This window comes from Canis aureus, chromosome 10, assembly GCF_053574225.1.
Source record: "Canis aureus isolate CA01 chromosome 10, VMU_Caureus_v.1.0, whole genome shotgun sequence".
Taxonomy (NCBI): Eukaryota; Metazoa; Chordata; class Mammalia; order Carnivora; family Canidae; genus Canis; species Canis aureus.
The window spans coordinates 6,255,564-6,274,682 of NC_135620.1; the positions used below are offsets into that span (position 1 = coordinate 6,255,564).

Genomic DNA, 19,119 nt, shown 5'->3' on the forward strand with positions numbered 1-19,119 from the left:
CACTGAACCACCCAGGGATCCCATTCTTAGGTTGTACTTTTCATCCCCATGGTTTGATTATTTTATACCTGGAAAGTCTGAACCTCTTAATCCCCTTTGCTTATTTTGCCTACTCCTGAAGCCCTCTCCATCTAGTAACACCCGTTTGTTTCCCGTGTCTATGGTTTAAGTGTGGTCATGGGTGCAAAGCCCGTGGGAAGGTGTTGAGGTCCCTGCAACTGGCATAGACTGAGAAATCTACAAACAAGGCCTTGAGCTTTCCCATACATGTGAGCTCTCCTCCAGAGTGTGCTCTCTGTGGACAGCAACAAAATGTGCCGCTCCTTGAAACACTAATCTTTCTAATCCACCAAATACATAAAAAGCTATTTTATTTGATAAACTCCATTTAGAAAATACTTTTTGTTACATGATGAGAACAAATGTCCTGTATCTAATTTTCTTCCATAAAATCTGAGCCCAATCCTTTCACTGCAATAAAAATGTAATCCTCAGGGATTCCTGGGTGGCGCAGCGGTTTAGCGCCTGCCTTTGGCCCAGGGCACGATCCTGGAGACCCGGGATTGAGTCCCACGTTGGGCTCCCGGTGCACGGAGCCTGCTTCTCCCTCTGCCTGTGTCTCTGCCTCTGTCTCTGTGCGTGACTATCATAAAAAAAAAAAAAAATGTAATCCTCAAAAAAAAAAAATGTAATCCTCCTGGAAGACACATTTCTCTTTGGCCCCACTTTGAAACTCTAACTCAAATCTGCATCTATGTGGAATTCAGAATTCTCATGAGAATTAATATTCATTAATATTCCCTAGGTCTGTCCAGATAGATGTTAAATAATTTACCTGATGAATATTAAAGATTAGTCAAAACTATAACTCAGATATTTTGTTTGACATTCAGAACTTCCATTTTTAAATCTGGAATTAAATTTTTTTGCCTATCTGATATTTGTCTGTCTCACTTCACTAGTAGGTAAGTTCTGTGAGAGCCTAGACTTTCACCTGGTACATAAGCAGTAGTTAGTAAGTTGTTGTTGAATGAATGAATAAATGAAGCAGAAGATTTTTACTGCACAACTAAAAAAATAATGTCTGAGCCAGAAATGAAGGTCTGGGGACACCTGGGTGGCTCAGTGGTTGAGTGTCTGCCTTTGGCTCAGGGTATGATCCCAGAGTCCTGGGATCGAGTCCTACATCGGGCTCCCTGCATGGAGCCTGCTTCTCCCTCTGCCTGTATCTTTGCCTCTCTCTCTGGGTGTCTCTCATGAATAAATAAGTAAAATCTTTTAAAAAAATAGAAATGAAAGTTTGTGCTTAGGAGCTTCTTACCTCAAAATGCATTTTTTTTCCTCTAAATTCAATGAATTCTCTGAAATTCTCCCCTTCCTTTAATTTCTAAAGTTCATCTAGAGCTTTCCACATGTATGGAACTGTACATTTTATGTTATATGTTAATTTAAATACATTTTCAATATGACACCCATGCGCTATTAACCAATGCACTGGACATGCTTGGTCCTCAGAGTGGATCCTGAAAGATCTGATGCCTGTTTTCATGGCAGTCCTAGCTTACCCTAGTGTACGTAATTTACGAGGCTGTTTAGATCTCTCAAGACTCTTGATTTTGGAGTTATGAGCTCAAGCCCCATGTTGTGTGTAGAGATTACTTAAATAAATAAAACTTAAAAAAAATAGAACTCTGTTAGAAGGCTTTCCAAGGGCCAATGACAGACATCATTTCTTGCCTATGATAAGCCTACTTTTACTTTTTGTGAAAATACTGAAGAACTACTCTCAGGTACAAGATTATTTTCCTTAATGGTCTTTTTATTTTTTAGTTATTTATTTTTTCCTTAATGGTCTTTTTATATATTAATAACTTGACTTTTTTTTTTTTCAAAAATACAGGAAATTGAGCCATAAACAAAAAATTCAAAGAATGTTCTCTTCTGAAGGAGGGAGTTGATTTTTTGACCCTGATCCCAGAAACACTGAAGGGAAAGATGACCTGTAGGCATTTAAGAGATTCAGGGCATTTGCATCTGTCTGCTGGTTTTACAGGCAGTCTGATTAAGATTAATGAGGAAGAGTAGAATTGTTGGTTAAAACGTATTTCTGCAGACTCTCCGAGTATGTTGCCTAAATGGCAGGAGAGAGGATGCATGTATCAGAAGAAGGCATTTCGAAAGCACATTCCAAATAGTTCTGTTGGACACAGTCTTCTGTCCCTTGACTACACTCCAACTACATCCTGCTCCTTAACCTAAATGAATGTTCCCTGAAGAATTCTTATCTTCTATCTCAGCCAGTTTTTTGTTTTTTTTTTTAAGTTGTGGGGTTAAAAACCTTGCCAATTCATTCATTCATTGAGCAACTATTTATCAAGTATCGATTTTGTAAGAGAAATTCCAGGCCTTTCCAGAACTCATGTGCTGGTGCAGGAAGACAGACAATCATCAAGTCAGCAAGCAAATAAACAAGATCATTTCAGCTGGTGATGAGGGTGATGAGAACGAAATCATATGGGAAGAAGTGCTGGAAACTGTGAGTGGATGATCACCAGAGACAGTTGGCTGGGGGGAGTGCCAGTGAAGCTGAGACCTAAACCATGAGCAGAAACTAGGGAGAAGAGAGAGCAAGCATGCATGATGGCTAGCAAACAAAGAAGGCCTTTGGGTCAGCCCAGGTGAACAAGGGGGAGAGAGGCACAGCAGGTTGAGGCCAGAGAAGGGGACAGAGCAGAATCATGGAATTCAGATTGTACACTAAAATGAGAAGTAAGTGTGTGACTTTAGGTAAGGGAAGGACACAATCTGACCTGTGCTTTCACAGGTAACTCTGCATGCTGCGAGGAGAGTAGATCTATTTTAGCCTTGTGAATGCGGCTGATACAAACTCACCCAGGGCCAGTAACAGGATTCCTATTTTTATTTTCTATCTGTTGCAAATCCAGATTAGTTCCCAATCCCTCCCCTTTATTCTTCCTGAGCTTTAGACCTGTCCTCCGGAAAACCAGGCCCTTTTAGGTAATGATGCTTTCCCTCCCCGGAGAACCTGACCGTGGTGTGACCTAGCACAGGGGGGAAAAGCAGTCCACTGTCTTATAGTCACTTAGCAAAAGCATTGGTTGGTGTGACCTGGAAAAGTCATGCTGCAACTATGCTCCAAAGCAAGATTTTTTTGACCAAACCTTCCCCCCTCCCATGATTAACTACAGTGACTCTGCAGTTTTCTCTGTAAGGAGAAACCTGTTCTACCAGGATGCTGCCCTTATTGCTCAGGCCTAAGACACGGCCAACTGTGTGGGTTTTCTAAGTGAATTATGATTGAAACACACATTGCTTGAAGCATGCACTGTGCCGGGCCCTCAGTGGGTGGGGGAGTCTGTTCTCCAAGCCTTCAGCATGGATTTTAACAGCAATAGAGACAAGAGCCAACGTTTACTGAACACTTAACTTCTGCCACATATTCAACTAAATCAGGTGTTGGCAAACTTCTTCTGGAAAGGACCAGATAGCAAATGTTTTGGGCTCTCTGGGCCATGATCTCTGTCACAGCTACTCAATTTTGCTTTAGTGTGAGAAAGCAGCCACAGATAACAGGTAAGGAATGAGCGTGGGTCTGTTCCAATAAAACTTAATCCCCCAAAACAGGCAGCGGGCTAGATAGGGGCCCACGAGACAGAGCTTGATGACTCCTAAGTGACTTATAAGCATGAAGTTATTTGATATTCAAAGCACCTCAGTTGTTACTACTGCCCTTAATTTACAGATGAGGAGCTTGTGGCACGGAGAGGTTATGTAACAGGCCTGGATGGCACAGCTCACACCTTGTGGAACTGAGATTCACACCCATGTAGCATGGCTCCAGAAGCTGACTGCCAAGTCACTGTGAATGTGGCTGGGCCAGGACGAGCCCCAGGCTCAGTCGCCTATAGGTTTCATTTGCAGATTAATGAGTTACGTGGTTTCTTTATCTATAAGATGCCTACCTCACAGGATAATAAGGAGAATAAAATGTTGGGAAATACAGTGAACCATATAGTACAATGTTTACATCAGCACAGTGCTTTGGAAGAGTTGTCAAGTCACTCCAAATTTTTGTGTCTTTTTGGCATAATATGTGAGGGATACCCAGGGATGGTCTCTGAGTTATTGGGGATACTTATATCTGACTATGTGTGATCATCTTGGCAGTTCATAATGGTAGTATTAGCAGCCTAGGATTTTTCTGCTTCTGTTCTTTCCTCTACACACTCCATACAGTTATCACAAGGATAAAATAGAAGGGAGATAAATACAGAGAGCTATGGAGAATAGGGAATTTTAATGGAAATTCTGCAGTATATAGCATACAGGGAGAAACTTATGTTTCATTTTCTTTCTCTTAAAATATGGACAAGTGTGCATGTTCTTTAACTGCTATGCTGGCAGTACTCTTGAATGTTTAAGAGATTAATAAAAATACTTGGAAGTTCAAATCTAGTTTTTGATTTGGAGATCAAAGTTTTTATGATCAAATCGACTCTACCTGTGTTCATAAGCTAAGAGAAAGTGTGCTGGGTTACATTTTTGATCCCCAAAGATCACTTTCTTTTTCTTTTTATAAAGATTTTATTTATTTATTTTTTAGAGAGAGAAAGACAGCATGCACAAGCAGGGGGAGGGACAGAGGGAGAGAGAGAGAAAGAATCTCAAGCAGACTCCATGCTGAGCATGGAACCAGACATGGGGCTCCATCTCATGACCCTGAGATAGTGACCTGCACGAAACCAAGAGTCAGATGCTCAATTAACTGAGCCACCCTGGTGCCTCCAAAGTCCCTGTTGTGTGTATCATTTGTAATATCACACGGCTCCCTTTTTAGATATATCTATTGAAAAAACTAGCATCTGCAATGGACATTTATTTGGACAGAACTATCTTTCTTTTTTATATTTTTGTTTTAAATTTTTCTTTCTGAGGGGGTCACAGGGAGCTGACTTCGGTGGAGGCAGCACAATGACCATGATCCGGGCCTTCACATGCAATGACCTGTTCCGGTTCAACAACATTAACTTGGATCCACTTACAGAAAATAATGGGATTCCTTTTTACTTACAATACCTCGCCCACTGGCCAGAGTACTTCATTGTTGTGGAGGCACCTGGTGGAGAGTTAATGGGTTATATCATGGGTAAAGCGGAAGGCTCAGTAGCTAGGGAAGAATGGCATGGGCATATCACAGCTCTCTCTGTCGCCCCAGAATTTCGACGCCTTGTTTTGGCTGCTAAACTTATGGAGTTATTAGAGGAGATTTCAGAAAGCAAGGGTGGATTTTTTGTTGATCTCTTTGTGAGAGTATCTAACCAAGTTGCAGTGAACATGTACAAGCAATTGGGCTACAGCATATATACGGGACAGTCATAGAGTACTACTCAGCCAGCAATGGGGAGCCCGATGAGGACGCCTATGATATGAGGAAAGCACTTTCCAGAGACACTGAGAAGAAATCCATCATACCTTTACCTCATCCTGTGAGGCCTGAAGACATTGAATAACCATGAGCAGTGGTTCTTAGGCTGATGCTCCAGATATCTTATGGACAGTATTATTTTCATTGGATGATCTTGGGGCTGTATTAGGAAAAAAGTAATTATTTAGGTCTTACAGACTTCAAGAAAATACAGGTTATAAAATTGAGTCTCATTGTTTCCAGTTAGCAATTTCATACCTACTAAATCCTTTCACTGTAATAAAATTCAATCAAAAAGGCAGCTAGGTCAGATGGAAACATTCCACTATTTTGGTTCGTAATACTCACTATATGCTAGGAAAAAAACTTGCTCCAGTCTCCTAAATTCTGTGCCTGAGAACCACTGCTGCATATATATTTTTTATTTTGTATCAAACTGTTAATTGAAGCTTTAAAAGCATATGTGAAATGTATAAATCTAAGATGTATGATAAAATGCACTGTTGACTCTCTGAAAAGAATTTTTTTTTTCTTTTTGAAAGAACTACAGATTTACAAGAAGTTGCAGAATATCTATACAGGGAGGTCCCATGTACCCTTTCACCCGGTTTGCTCCAACTGTATCACCTTGCAAAACTAGAGTTCAACATCAAAACCAAGATATTGATGTTGGTAGAGGACACAGAACTTATTCTGGTGTCACAGTGTTACATGCAGTTATTTGTGTGTGTGTGTGTGTGTGTGTACGTGCACGTGTGTGTGTATGCAGCTCTATGTCATTTTATCACAAGTGTAGACCATCACAATCAGGATACAGAACTGCTTTATCAACACAAGCTTCCCTTGTACTACCTTTTTATAGCGACCACCTCTCTCCTTCACATCTAGCAATCAATGATTTGTTTTCCATCTCTGTAATTTTGTTACTTCAAGAATGCTACATAAAGAAAGTGAGATGGCATATAACCTTTTGAGGGTGGCTTTTTCCTTCACAAAATTCCTGATGCATGTAGCTGGAATACATCCTTTTTATTGCTGAGGAGTGATCTATAGTAGGGACGTAACACAGTTTGTTCAATCATTCACCACTGAAGGACATCTGGTTATTTCCAGTTTGGGGATATCATGAACAAGCTATGATGAGTATGCCTGGGCAAGTTTCTGTGTAAACATAAATTTTCATTTTTCTGGAATAAATACCCACAAATACAACTGCTAGATAATACAAACTGCATGTTTAGTTTTCAGGAAACTGACCCACTGTATTCCGAAGTGACGGCACTATTTCATTTATATTTATCTTTAAGTATATGTTAAATAGGGACTCCTCGGGGTGCAGTTGGTTAAGCATCCACTTTTGGTTTCAGCTCAGGTTGTGAACTCAGGGTCGTGAGATCAAGCCCTGAATTGGTATCTGAGCTCAGGGTGGAGTCTTCTCAGGTTTCTCTCTCCCTCTTCCTTTGCCCCTCCCCCCTCAAATAAATAAATCTTAAAAAAATAAAGTATACGTTAAGCAAGAAAACTTTGTGAATTCAACATCAACTGTGATATCTATTCTGTATATTTTAGATATGTGATATCTATAATGTATAGTATCTATATCACATATAGATACATAATATCTATTATGTATATTTATGTAATTATGTATAATTTATGTATGCATAATTCATTTCATATCAGATCTACTTTTAACTCAAAATTCACCCAGTGGTGGAGAAGAATATAATCCTCTTTGTCTCTCTACAATTGAATACACTTTATGTAGTGACTCTTTACTGATATCATCTTAAAAAACCATAGTCTCCACTGCATTCAAAATTCTCCTCTTTTTACAAGTGTAGAATATAAAGCAAAGTGAAACCAAAAATATTTTCCAATATCCTATAGTTTTAAGAGCGGGAAAAACAAGCTCTTACTGGGTTGACTCAAAAGGTACATTTAGAAAACCACGGGGCACCTGGGTGGCTCAGTGGTGGAGCATTTGCCTTTGGCTCAGGGCATGATCCCAGGGTCCTGGGATGGAGTCCCTCATCGGGCTCCCCACTCAGCAGGGAGCCTGCTTCTCCCTCTGCCTATGTCTGTGCCTCTCTTTCTCTGTGTCTCTCATGAATAAATAAAATCTTAGAAAAAATAAAAACCCACAAAACCCTTGATTTTTATCGTTTCTTTTCCTTTACCTCATGTAGGTAAACCAAAAGATCAAATTGCAGAAACTTCTTTTTCTAAAAAAAAAAAAAAAAAAGTGCTTAGGAGTGAAGGTGGCATTCTCCATAAAAGAGCAAACAGAAACAAGGGCAAGTGTAACCACAGGATTTCAGGGGCTGCAGGAGAAAGGGGAATGCGTGAGCTCAGCTGCACTACATATAAGTCAATGAGCAGTATCTGCTGAGAACTCACTGTGTGCCGGGGGCTGTGGGGAGATGGGAGAAGGCAGGATATAGGCCAAGAAGCATAATTCTATCCAAGCATTTCCTTTCCAGCTGGGCGACACGTGGTTCTCGCATAAAGAGACCTGAGACAGCAGGTGCTTAGTAACAATAGCGTGCATGTGCATTGACTTCGGGCCAAACGCTAGCCAGAGAGCTTTCCACATATTATTTGTTCAACTGTTGCAGCAGCCCTGTGAAGTCACTGTCATCATTCCCATTTTACAGATGAGGACACCAAAGCTTGGTGAGTTAGCTAAAATAGAACACGTCATCAGCAACAGTCTGCGTTTCCATAGTCACTGAAAAGGTCTCTCATCTATATTAGCTTTCCTGCCCCAGGGGACAGAATGCACAGGTCCCCTCCCTACAAAAGTGCAGCCTGAGCTGGGAGGTGATTGTAGGCCACCATCTCCGTTGGCCCAATGTGACTTTTGGCCAAGGTCTTCTTTGACCAAGACTTATTTTGTACTAGCGCTGCATACTGAACCCACCTGAGCTCCAAGAAGCAGGAAGCAGAGCCCTATTCCATTCCAAAGAACATGCTTGCCTTCACTAGGTTTTCCATCTTTATTTTGGACACAGAACTCCCTTTTTCAACATTTCACACTGAAAAAAAGAAAAAAGGACAAATAAGGAATTGTTTTGAAGAAGAAGGTAGAGGAGGGGGCAGCCGGGTGGCTCTGGTCATGATCTCAGGGTTCTGGGATTGAGCCCCGAGTCCAGCTCCCTGCTCAGCGGGGAGTCTGCTTCTCCCTCTCCCTCTGCCATTCCCCCTGCTCCGGCTTGCTCTCTGTCTGTCAAATAAATAAATAACATTTTTTAAAAAGAAGGTAGAGGAAGGGTGAAGGTCCTGCTTGTTCTCACTGCTTTCCTTCCCTGGAGGTGGTGGAGAGGCTCATTTCTGAGAAGTACTGCTCAAAGCCCGGCTGACTCCTACCTCTTCACTGAACCTAAGAGGCACAGAAGTATGATCCTGTTTTGGCCACAACCAGATGAAAGTCATGGTGAGAAGCTGGAAGTGGCACCCAGGTGTGCAGATGAAGGAGGTACTGTTCACCAACTTGGAAGGTTCTGAAGGCCACCTGGCCCCCTGCACCTGCTCCACACCTGCTTGTCAACCCCGTCTCCATAATTAAAGCACCTATTTTTTTAAAGATTTTTTATTTATTCATGAGAGACATAGAGAGAGAGAGGCAGAGACATAGGCAGAGGGAGAAGCAGGCTCCACGCAGGGAACCCGATGTGGGACTCGATCCCGGGTTTCCAGGATCACGACCTGAGCTGAAGGCAGACGCTTAACTACTGAGCCACCCAAGCATCCCTAAAGTACATATGTTAACAAGCAGATATTTTCCAAGCAATAAAAAAAAAGGTGTTATGCTATATGTTGGCAAATTGAACTCCAATAAAAAAAATAAAAATAAAAATAAAGAAAGCTAATGTCAGCCATTTGCACCTAAATCTTTTTTTAATGTTTTTAAAGATTGATTGATTGATTGATTGATTGATTGATTTATGATAGAGAGAGAGAGAGAGGCAGAGACACAGGAGGAGGGAGAAGCAGGCTCCTAAATCTAATAAAGAATCTGAAAGTTCTGAAGCACTGGGAGAAAGAAGAAAACACAGAAAGAAGGAAAAAGATTACCCAGGTTGGGAAGCCAGGGGACTGAACAAACAAACAAACAAAATCCCCTCAAAACAAAAAAACCCTCTCTGCTTCAGAACATTGCTGAGACCCAGCCTTGAGGGTGGGGTTTGTGGCCAGAAACTTTCCTGCTGATTTGAGCTGGTGAAAATTTGGCAGAGCAAAGGCAGCTCAAGGTATAATACCTGCAGGCCAAGCATTTGCTTGGTCTCTTGTACAGGACTTTAAATAGAAAACAGAAAGTCTATGTCCAGATTTGAGAGTTTTGTATGGAACATGAGGTCATTTAGGTGCTCTTTAAAAGAAGCAAATCCTTTAAAGGAAATTTTATTGCTTCCAAAATCACTTTTTATTCTCTGGACGCTTTCTTTCTTTGGCACCATGGGGTTTTCTTTTGGTTTTTTAGATTAAAAGAATATGATAAATGTACTCAATGTGTAAAAAAACAAAACAAAACAAAACAACAGGCTCAAAGTTCTGCTTTTTCAAGAGATAGAACTTTTACCCTTGCATTTCTGATGTGAGTCTTTGATGCTCTGCCAGGATTTGATTTCAAACCATTAATCCATTAGGGTGACATAAAAATCTCTGTCCTCTGCTCCATGACCCACAGCTAGAGGCATTCAACAGAAAAACTAACATTACAGATGATGTTTCACAGAGCCCATGGATCAGAGATTTCCAAAAAGGCAAATTTCCTAGAGAGTTTCTATGTAAAGATTCTGAGCACATCTTTCCCTTTTGACTATTCTGAACCACCTGTCTTCCATTTGGTGGAGCCGAGAGAGAGCAAGATGTCAGACTGAGCACATATGCCCACATCTCCAAGTCCTTTCAAATAACTGGATATATATTTTAAAAATAAGTAATACAGTAATGCTTAGAAAGCAAGAAGGGAATATAAGGGCAGGGAGAAGAAATGTGTGGGAAATATCAGAAAGGGAGACAGAGCATAGAGACTCCTAACTCTGGGAGGCGAACTAGGGGTGGTGGAAGGGGAGGAGGGCGGGAGGTGGGGGTGAATGGGTGACAGGCACTGAGGGGGGCACTTGACGGGATGAGCACTGGGTGTTATTCTGTATGTTGGTAAATTGAACACCAATAAAAAATAAATTTATTTAAAAAAAAAGAAAACAAGAGTTGCCATTATGTGGAAGAAATGTTGAAAAAAATTGCCTGGAAGGCAGGAAGAAGACAGGACTGGATTGAGAGGGACCCTGCTGCAGAGGGTTGCTTTGGGGCTGGGAGCTGTTCTGGTGCGTGTTCTCAGCTCGGATGTGCTGGATACCAGATGTGAGGACAGGCCACACACGCTACCGGGAGCACGCCTCAGCACAGGCTTCACCAGCAGCTGTGTGGCCAAAGGGATCAACACTTTGTGCATGATTGTCAATCAGGAAATTCCAATTCTAGATATTGTCCTTAGAAACATACATCTATACGTATACCAAGGTTATGAACACTATGGCCCTTAAAGTGATTGGCTTATGATAGAATTGTGTGATATATTCATAACTGTGGGGGGAAAACCCTGTACTGACAGTAAATATCATGTACTAGCATGGAGCACCCATTATAATGTGTTGAGTTTAAAAAAAAAAAAATAATGTGTTGAGTTTTTAAAAAGCTTTAAAAAAGCAGTAGAGCTGGGGTGCCTGGGTGGCTCAGTCAGTTAAGTATTCAACTCTTGAATTTGGATCAGGTCATGGTCTTAGGGTCGTGAAATTGAGGCCTGCATTGGGCCCCCTGCTCAGTGGGGAGTCTGCTTCTTCTTCCTCTGCCCTTCCTCCTACTTGCACACATGCTCTCTCCCTCTCTCAAATAAATAAATAAAAACTTAAAAAAAAAAGTCATGGAATCACCCATAGAATCTGATGCCACTTATTTAAAAAACATCAATGGCTAGTTTTCTAAATGTAGACTTGTAAATATGTATGTATCTATATAAACGGACATAGAATTGTCTGGAAGGACGTATATAAAACTGAAAGTCTGTTAGCCATGACTTCTACATACTTCTATAGAGTTTGAACTTTTTATTTTTTTAAGGATTTTATTTATTTATTCATGAGAGACACACAGAGAGAGGCAGAGACACAGGCAGAGGGAGAAGCAGGCTCCATGCAGGGAGCCTAATGTCAGACTTGATGCCGGGACCCCAGGGATCATGACCTGAGCTAAAGGCAGACGTTCAACCACTGAGCCACCCAGGTGCCCCTAGAATTTGAATTTTTTTTAAAGATTTATTTATTCATGATAGACATAGAGAGAGAGAGAGAGAGAGGCAGAGACACAGGAGGAGGGAGAAGCAGGCTCCATGCTGGGAGCCCGACAGGGGACTTGATCCCGGGACTCCAGGATCGCGCCCTGGGCCAAAGGCAGGCGCTAAACCGCTGAGCCACCCAGGGATCCCCCTAGAATTTGAATTTTTAAAAGATTAGAATATATTCATGTATTGTGAAAAATTGTTTTAATTAAAATTTTTAATAGCATGAGTTTCTTCAGAGACTTAAAAAACAGAACTATCCTAAGATCTGGTAATTGCACTATGGGGTATTTACCCCCAAAATACAAAACACTAATTCAAAGGGATACATGCACCCCTATGTTTATTGCAACATTATCTACAATAGCCAAATTATGGAAGCAGCCCATGTGTCCATCAACTGATGAATGGATAAAGAAGATGTGGTATAAATATATACAATGGAATATTGCTCAGCCATTAAAAAAATGAAAACTCACCATTTGCAATGATGTGGATGGAGCTAGAGAATATAATGCTAAATTAAATAAGTCAGAAAGACAAATACCATATGACTTCACTCCTATGTGACATTTAAAAAACAAAAACAGATAAGCAAAGGGGTGGGGGAAGAGAGGCAAACCAAGAAATAGACTCTTAACTATAGAGACCTGATGGTCACCAGAGGGGAGGGGGTGGGGGGGTGGCTGAAACAGGTGGTGGGACTTAGGGAAGGCACTTGTCCTGATGAGCACTGGGGGATGTAAGGAAGTGTTGAATCACAATATTGTATACCTGATACTAATATTATGCTGTATGTTAACTAACTGGAAAATAAAATAAAAGTTTTTAAAACAGAGGAAACCAGCTATTTCGAACATCCAACTACTCATTAACAGACTCAAGTAAATATATTATTTCTTACTGTACTTATTCTGAGTCTCCATGCTTTAAAAACTTCGTATGATAGAAGGTATTGCTAGGCGGGGTGGGAGTTCAGGTTGCCCCGTAGGCCTCTGTTAATACGTCCCTGGCTGGGAGGGGGTGGAAGTCCCTTGTTCTGAGTCATACACGGGGCGCAGCTGGCGAGGGAAGCCTTATTACCACTGAGAGCTGGTGGCTGACTCTGATACCATCCCAGTGGGAAGGAAGAGTGTCTTGTTTGGACCCATGCAGCGTGGAATCCCAGGCCCCCCACACAGTCCCACCTGACACCTTGGACGGAGGTGGTTGTCCGAGGAAAGCCTCTCCCACCTTCATATAGCCCAGGCTGGGGCAGGAGTTCCCAGTCAACCTTTGCTGGGGTGGGGGCCCTAGTTTCCCCTGTGGTGTGCCACTGGGCTAGAATGGTAATTATGTCCTCACAAACCTTGCGAGGCTGTCCTCTTCCCCATCCTTTGGCTGCAGAGAGCAGGCTTTGGTGGGGCCTTTGTGGGTCTATACCCTCTGGCTTTTCCTGGCGGGATGGCATCTTTAGCTCCAAGTGAGGGATAAAGGGGGGCAGAATGAAAACCCAGGAAATCAGCTGCCGAGTTGCTCCAGGGACTCCTGCTGCTCAGAGATCGTCTGCCTTATCTCTCCACCTTGCAGAGTCTTTTATTTTTGTTTTATATATAATGTCTAGTTTTTAAAATTGTGTTTAGTGGGAAGGATAGGGGAAAGTATGTCTGTTTCAGCTTCCTAGAAGTGGAAGTCCACTTACTCCTTTTAAAATGTTTTCTATTTGGGGGCACCTGGCTAGCTCAGCGGTTTAGCACCTGCCTTTGGCCCAAGGGCGTGATCCTGGAGTCCCAGGATCAAGTCCCACGTCGGGGTTCCTGCAAGGAGCCTGCTTCTCCCTCTGCCAGTGTCTCTGCCTCTCTGTGTGTCTCTCATGAATAAATAAATAAAATCTTTTTAAAAAATAGTAAAATAAAATGTTTTCTATTTGGGGCCACCTGGCTGGCTCTGTCAGTTAAGCATTTGCCTTCGGCTCAGGTTATGATCCCAAGGTCCTGAAATCGAGTCCAGCATCAGGCCCCGCTCAGTGAAGAGCCTGCCTCTCCCTCTCCCCCTGCCCCCTGCTCATGTGCACTCTCTCTCAAATAAATAAATAAAATCTAAACAAAGACAAATGTTCTCTATTTTTATTTAATTTACAAAATAATGTTCACCCTGACAAGCAGAATGACAAAAAGAAGCATACAGAAAACCTTAATAGTATAAACTCCACCTCTGCTGCCTCTCTGCTGTCATCTCCCCTCTCTGATGTGTCCAAGTCTCATGACCTGGGTGTGCTCTCGTCACCTATCTCCTCCAGGTTAATGCAAACGTACTCAAAAAACATAAATAGGCATTTTTTGTTTGGTTCAGTTTCTGCGAAAATGCTTTCTTTCCTCCTTGCCCCAAATCAGCAGTTCTACCTTGTGTTTCAGTCTGGAAATGCCCGGGAGCACTCGGAGGGGAGACAAGTACAGAGTGGAAGGCACCCCGAGCTTTCTTTGTGTGAGAGAAGAAGAGACGGAGAAGAGAAAGGAAACCAATGAGCACTGATTTTCCTGAGAGTTTATATATATAAATATCAGAAGTGATTAAAACCACCAGGACTTAGAGCCCCTGATGCTCTTCTGCATTTGGAGTCTGCTCCCGGGATATATTAACAAAGAACAACCTGAGGGCCAGGAGGTGGCCCCTGACTGGCTCACAGGGAAGATGCCGGGAATGTCATGTGAGTGCTCATGGGCCCAGGTCCCCAAGGACGTGGGCCTTCCCTCCCCCCATGGGAGGACCTCCCACTACCACCTCGGGCCTGGGGTGCCCGGTGGGCTCACAGGAGGGAAATCCTCCACCTGCACCAGCTCCTCCTCACGGCTCAAAACCATTGCCCAACCAGAGGGGTATTGGAGGTGGAGTCCAGCCCCTCTGCTTTGGGGTACAAAGCCTAGCAGGCTCAAGATCACAGAACCAGGATAGAAGACAGTGACTTGCCTCCCCACAGATGTGTGACAGGAGGGGTGGGGGTGGGGGAGTGGGGGATCCTGATACTTAAAAGGGAAATGGAAACTTTTTAAAAAAGACTTTATTTATTTATTCATGAGAGACACACACACGGAGAGGCAGAGACACAGGCAGAGGGAGAAGCAGGCTCCATGCAGGGAGCCCGATGCGGAAAGTGCCAGGAGCGAGATCTCTGAATAACAAGGCTGAGCAGGAGGGAGGAGATGGAGACACAGCCGGACAGCTGGACAGGTGGACCGACGGATTACTACATCTAAGGAAGGACAAAGGAAATGAGATGTCTATGGAAAGTCACCGTTGTCCTATAGATCCAAAATGACAGGCACAGCATGGTCCGTTTCCAGCACCACTGGCCCAATCGGGGAAGGCGGTGGGGGAAGGCTTCTCTCCCCTCGGGAGGCAGAGGCCCTGATACCGCTTACTTTAGAGACGGAGCAGAAAGGCTCTTCTTTCCCCTGTGTGTGAAGGAAATCATCCACTCCGCATCACTGTGCCCATGTTCGTTCTCAAGTTTAGGATGGCCCGGAGGTGCCACACGTCTCCCCGGGTCAATCTCTACCCCCAAAAGCTAACATCGTGTTGAGTTTTGTGTTTCTGAGTGTCGCCTTCTTATTTGACTTGATGATTCCTCCCCTCACCCTTCAAGTATAGCCAGGTTAATTGGGTATACGTTTCCAAGCTAGCCTCAAAATAGGAGCAATTAAATTCATTAGACCTTTGAGGGCTGGATTAGTTAAAGTCATTTTTCCCCCAAGAAGTGGTACAACAGCTTGAAACCTGATTCACAGCTACATTCCAATGGTTTCAATATTATGAGATAATATGGGCATTCAATCCTACAGAACTATTTATACCTCACCATCCTAAAGCAAAGGAACTTCTGTTGCTGAACCTGTTCCAGGGATGGGTATGGATTTGAATAATGAATAAGGAACTTCCCTTAGGAAGAGAGTCTCTGTCACAGAAATACTCCATTTCTTAGAAATAGCCAGCTGGGAATAGACCACAATACCCCATTTATTCCAAGGCCTGTGTTGTAGGGAAGAACCAACAGCCATTCCGCACCAGGCACTTCCATAGGCAACATTATACCTTGAAAGAGGGTGGAGCATTTATCACCAATTTTATCTGCATATAATTTTTCCTTTCTCAAGTACAGGAGATATCAGTGTTACAGATTAACACAGTAAGAAGCTGAGTCTATGTTCATTCCTGAAAAATTATAACCATTTCTGAGTTCATCTATAGAATAACCTGAATACTCACTGACCACATTAATGGATTGTGTTCTTTTTTTTCCTCCTTTTTTTTTTTTTTTCCAGGTAAGCTTCATGCCCAGCATGGAGCCCAACATGGGGCTTGAACTCACAAGCCTGAGATCAAGACCTGAGCAAGATCAAGAGTTGGACACTTAACTGACTGAGCCACCCAGGTGCCCCTGGATTGAGTTCCTCTTGCTTTATAAAATCCTTTTTGTTATTACCAGACAACCCTTTACTTTTGGGTGTTTCTGTGCACTTACAATGAGAACACTCTTCCACTGCTCTTATCTCAAACTAAGATTGAGTCTCCTACTCACGGGAAAATTCACTTTTTATTTGCACTGTCACTTCTAGGTCCTGAGAAGTGAACAGGATTCTAAAATGAAAATGCAGAGCTGCCTTCCCTGACCCTGGTGGATCCCCTCAGCCACTGCTCTACATATCACTTTGAAAATAAAATTTCTGTTGTGTAATATGGTAGAAAGAAAGAAAGAAAGAAAGAAAGAAAGAAAGAAAGAAAGAAAGAAAGAAAAGAAAGAGACATTAGCAATACTAGATAGATAGCTGAGACCAACAGAGTAGGGCACATTGGAGACAGCATTTCTCTGAGTGTGGTCAACACATCACTGACACCAGAAGGATCCCCTGCAGAGTCTCCTAAAAATGCAGATTTCTGGTTGCCACCCCAGATTCATTTGTGCAACATGTTTCTGGATGGGCCTTAAGAATATGCATTACTAACTAGCTTCGCAAGTGATTCTGATGCTCACTAACATTTAAGGATTCGCTGAAATGGCTGCTCCTTTCTAGCCACCCAAAAGTGGCAGCTTGACACACTCTTGGAGAAAAACAACTGCTCTATTGTAATGGAGATGGGAAGAGAGGAATATATAATTATTGAGTGTGTAAAATGTGCCAGAAATTGTGCTAGTTAAGAATCAATGTGTTTTAGAGGTGCCTGGATGGTGCACTCAATTGAGCTCCCGACTCCTGGTTTTGGGTCAGGTCAGGATTTCATATTGTGAGACCTAATCCCACTTTGGGCTCTGCGCTTAGCATGGAGTCTGCTGGAGACTCTTTCTCCCCTGGTTCACCCACACCTTACCACGCACGCACGCATTCTCTTACTCTCTCAAATAAATAAAACCGTTTTTAAAAAAATAAATAAAATAAACGTATTTTATTTAAGCATTACAACTCTTTGTTGAGGTGATCTGTTTACAGTCAAAAACAGTGGAGCCAGGATGCACACCCAACATTCTAGAATTTGATCACTGCACCTTATGCCCATCTCCCAGAGCTGGGAGTCCAGGAAATGGAGAGATGCATTACCCGGAGAGACTTTATGGTGGCACACAGGTGGTACTGGGTCTCTGGGATGCCTCATCATTTTGATGACCCGTCTAAGCTCCCCATGTGTAGGTGCTTTATGAAATAGCCTTTTTGTCCCACATATGTCTGGGGAGAAACACAGATGGAGTATAGGCATATTTTTTGATATATTATTAAGATTATCATCAGTAGAGTTGTGGGTTTTTTTTTTTAGAGATTTATTCATGTATTTTATAGAGAGAGAAAGCATGAGTGGGAAGGGGAGTGGGAAGGGAGAGAGAGAACACTAGGAAGACTCCCTGCTGAGCGCTGAGCCGGACATGGGGCTCAATTTCACGACCTTGAGATCATGACCTGAGCCAAAACCAAGAGTCTGACACCCAATCAACTGTGCCACCCCGGTGCCCTCACTAGTAAAGCTTTTTAAACAAGCATATCACCCACTGTTACTGACAACATGCACCGGTCTTTAGGCTAAGTTCAATTCCAGAATTGACTCTTCAAAATGGCCTATGAGGTAGGTGCTATTAGTTCTACATTTTAGTTAAAGAACAGAAATGTTCCTTTGTGTGAAACTTGTGTATGCTCACACAGCTAGCAAGCCGCAGAGGCTGGGATGTCTGCTGGACTCCAAAGTCCACTGGAGTCCTAAGACCTAGAGTCAATGCAGCAAAGTTCAGTTTCTGCCGTAACAGTCAAGTAGAGGTCCAGTGCTTTTGGATGTTGACAGAAAACCTGTCTTTTTCATTTATTGTTAAATAATAGTTTTGAGTAGCTATGAATACCTTCTGTTGAACATTCTATGTCTTGCTGTCTTTTTCCAGACAAGCCAGTCCTTTCTCCAGATTCACCCAACCTCTTAAATGTCCATTTGATTTAAGGTGAGGTGATCTTGCTATAGATGAGTTTGTGTTGGGTTTTCCACATACATGCTAGAGTTCCCACTAACCTGTGTCATTTGTAAGACATGTCAGTGAGAGCAACCCGAGGTATCGGCGAACACTTCAATATGAGCTGTCCACAGGGATATTGATTATAGATCATAAAAGTTTATCTCATCTACTAAGACTTCTGACATATGGGCCCAGGAACATGCGGTCCCCCACCAACATAACATACACAGTGCAACTCTTACACTAACAGAGGGCTAGTCAAGTGCTCCAAGTAAGAAAAATAATACTTGCCTGCTATGGAAAGATATTTCAACTTTTTAACTCACCATCAAACAGCAGCTCTTGGGAGATAATGATCAGTGGGGTCTCTCAAAATGCTGCATGTCTTGTGAAAAGAGGCACTGGTTGCCGTTCTGAAATAGCTTTTCAAGGATGTCTGTATAGAGAACAGCCTTGGGAAACAGAGATCACGCCTCCCTCCTGAGCAAAGGGCAGGCGTGTTCCCCACACCATATAAAAATACTGGGCTTTCTTAAGCTCAGGGTTCCTCTCTTGTAATGCAACTCACTGCACATGGTGGGGTCCCTGGGCCTTCTTGGAATCATCCTGTGGGGCTTGGGTCTCAAAGCCCTGATAATGCTGATACTCTGGCTACTGCTATGAGTGGTAAGTTTCTGTGTCTTTGCCCCACGAGTGTGGTGTCCTTTGCCAAGATCCATGAAACTATGGCAGGCCTACTTGTTAAGCTTGCAAGTGGTGTGAAATCTCAGACCCTCCACGGTTCTTGACAATAGCAGAGCCATTATAACTGTTTTGAATGTGGCCAACTGCCATCTGTTGAGCACCTGGTGTGAATCAGTAAGCCAA

General features: G+C 42.6%; 1 long non-coding RNA gene and 1 pseudogene across 1 annotated transcript; both read left to right on the top strand.

Annotated features, from left to right (window-relative positions):
* The first annotated feature begins 2,419 nt into the window (after positions 1-2,419).
* Positions 2,420-17,171, top strand: LOC144321912 (uncharacterized). Its single transcript, XR_013387404.1, has 3 exons — positions 2,420-2,536; positions 14,183-14,475; positions 16,088-17,171. It is a non-coding gene; the product is annotated as an uncharacterized LOC144321912 (long non-coding RNA).
* Positions 4,931-5,887, top strand: LOC144321911 (N-alpha-acetyltransferase 20 pseudogene; annotated as a pseudogene).
* Positions 17,172-19,119: the final 1,948 nt, after the last annotated feature.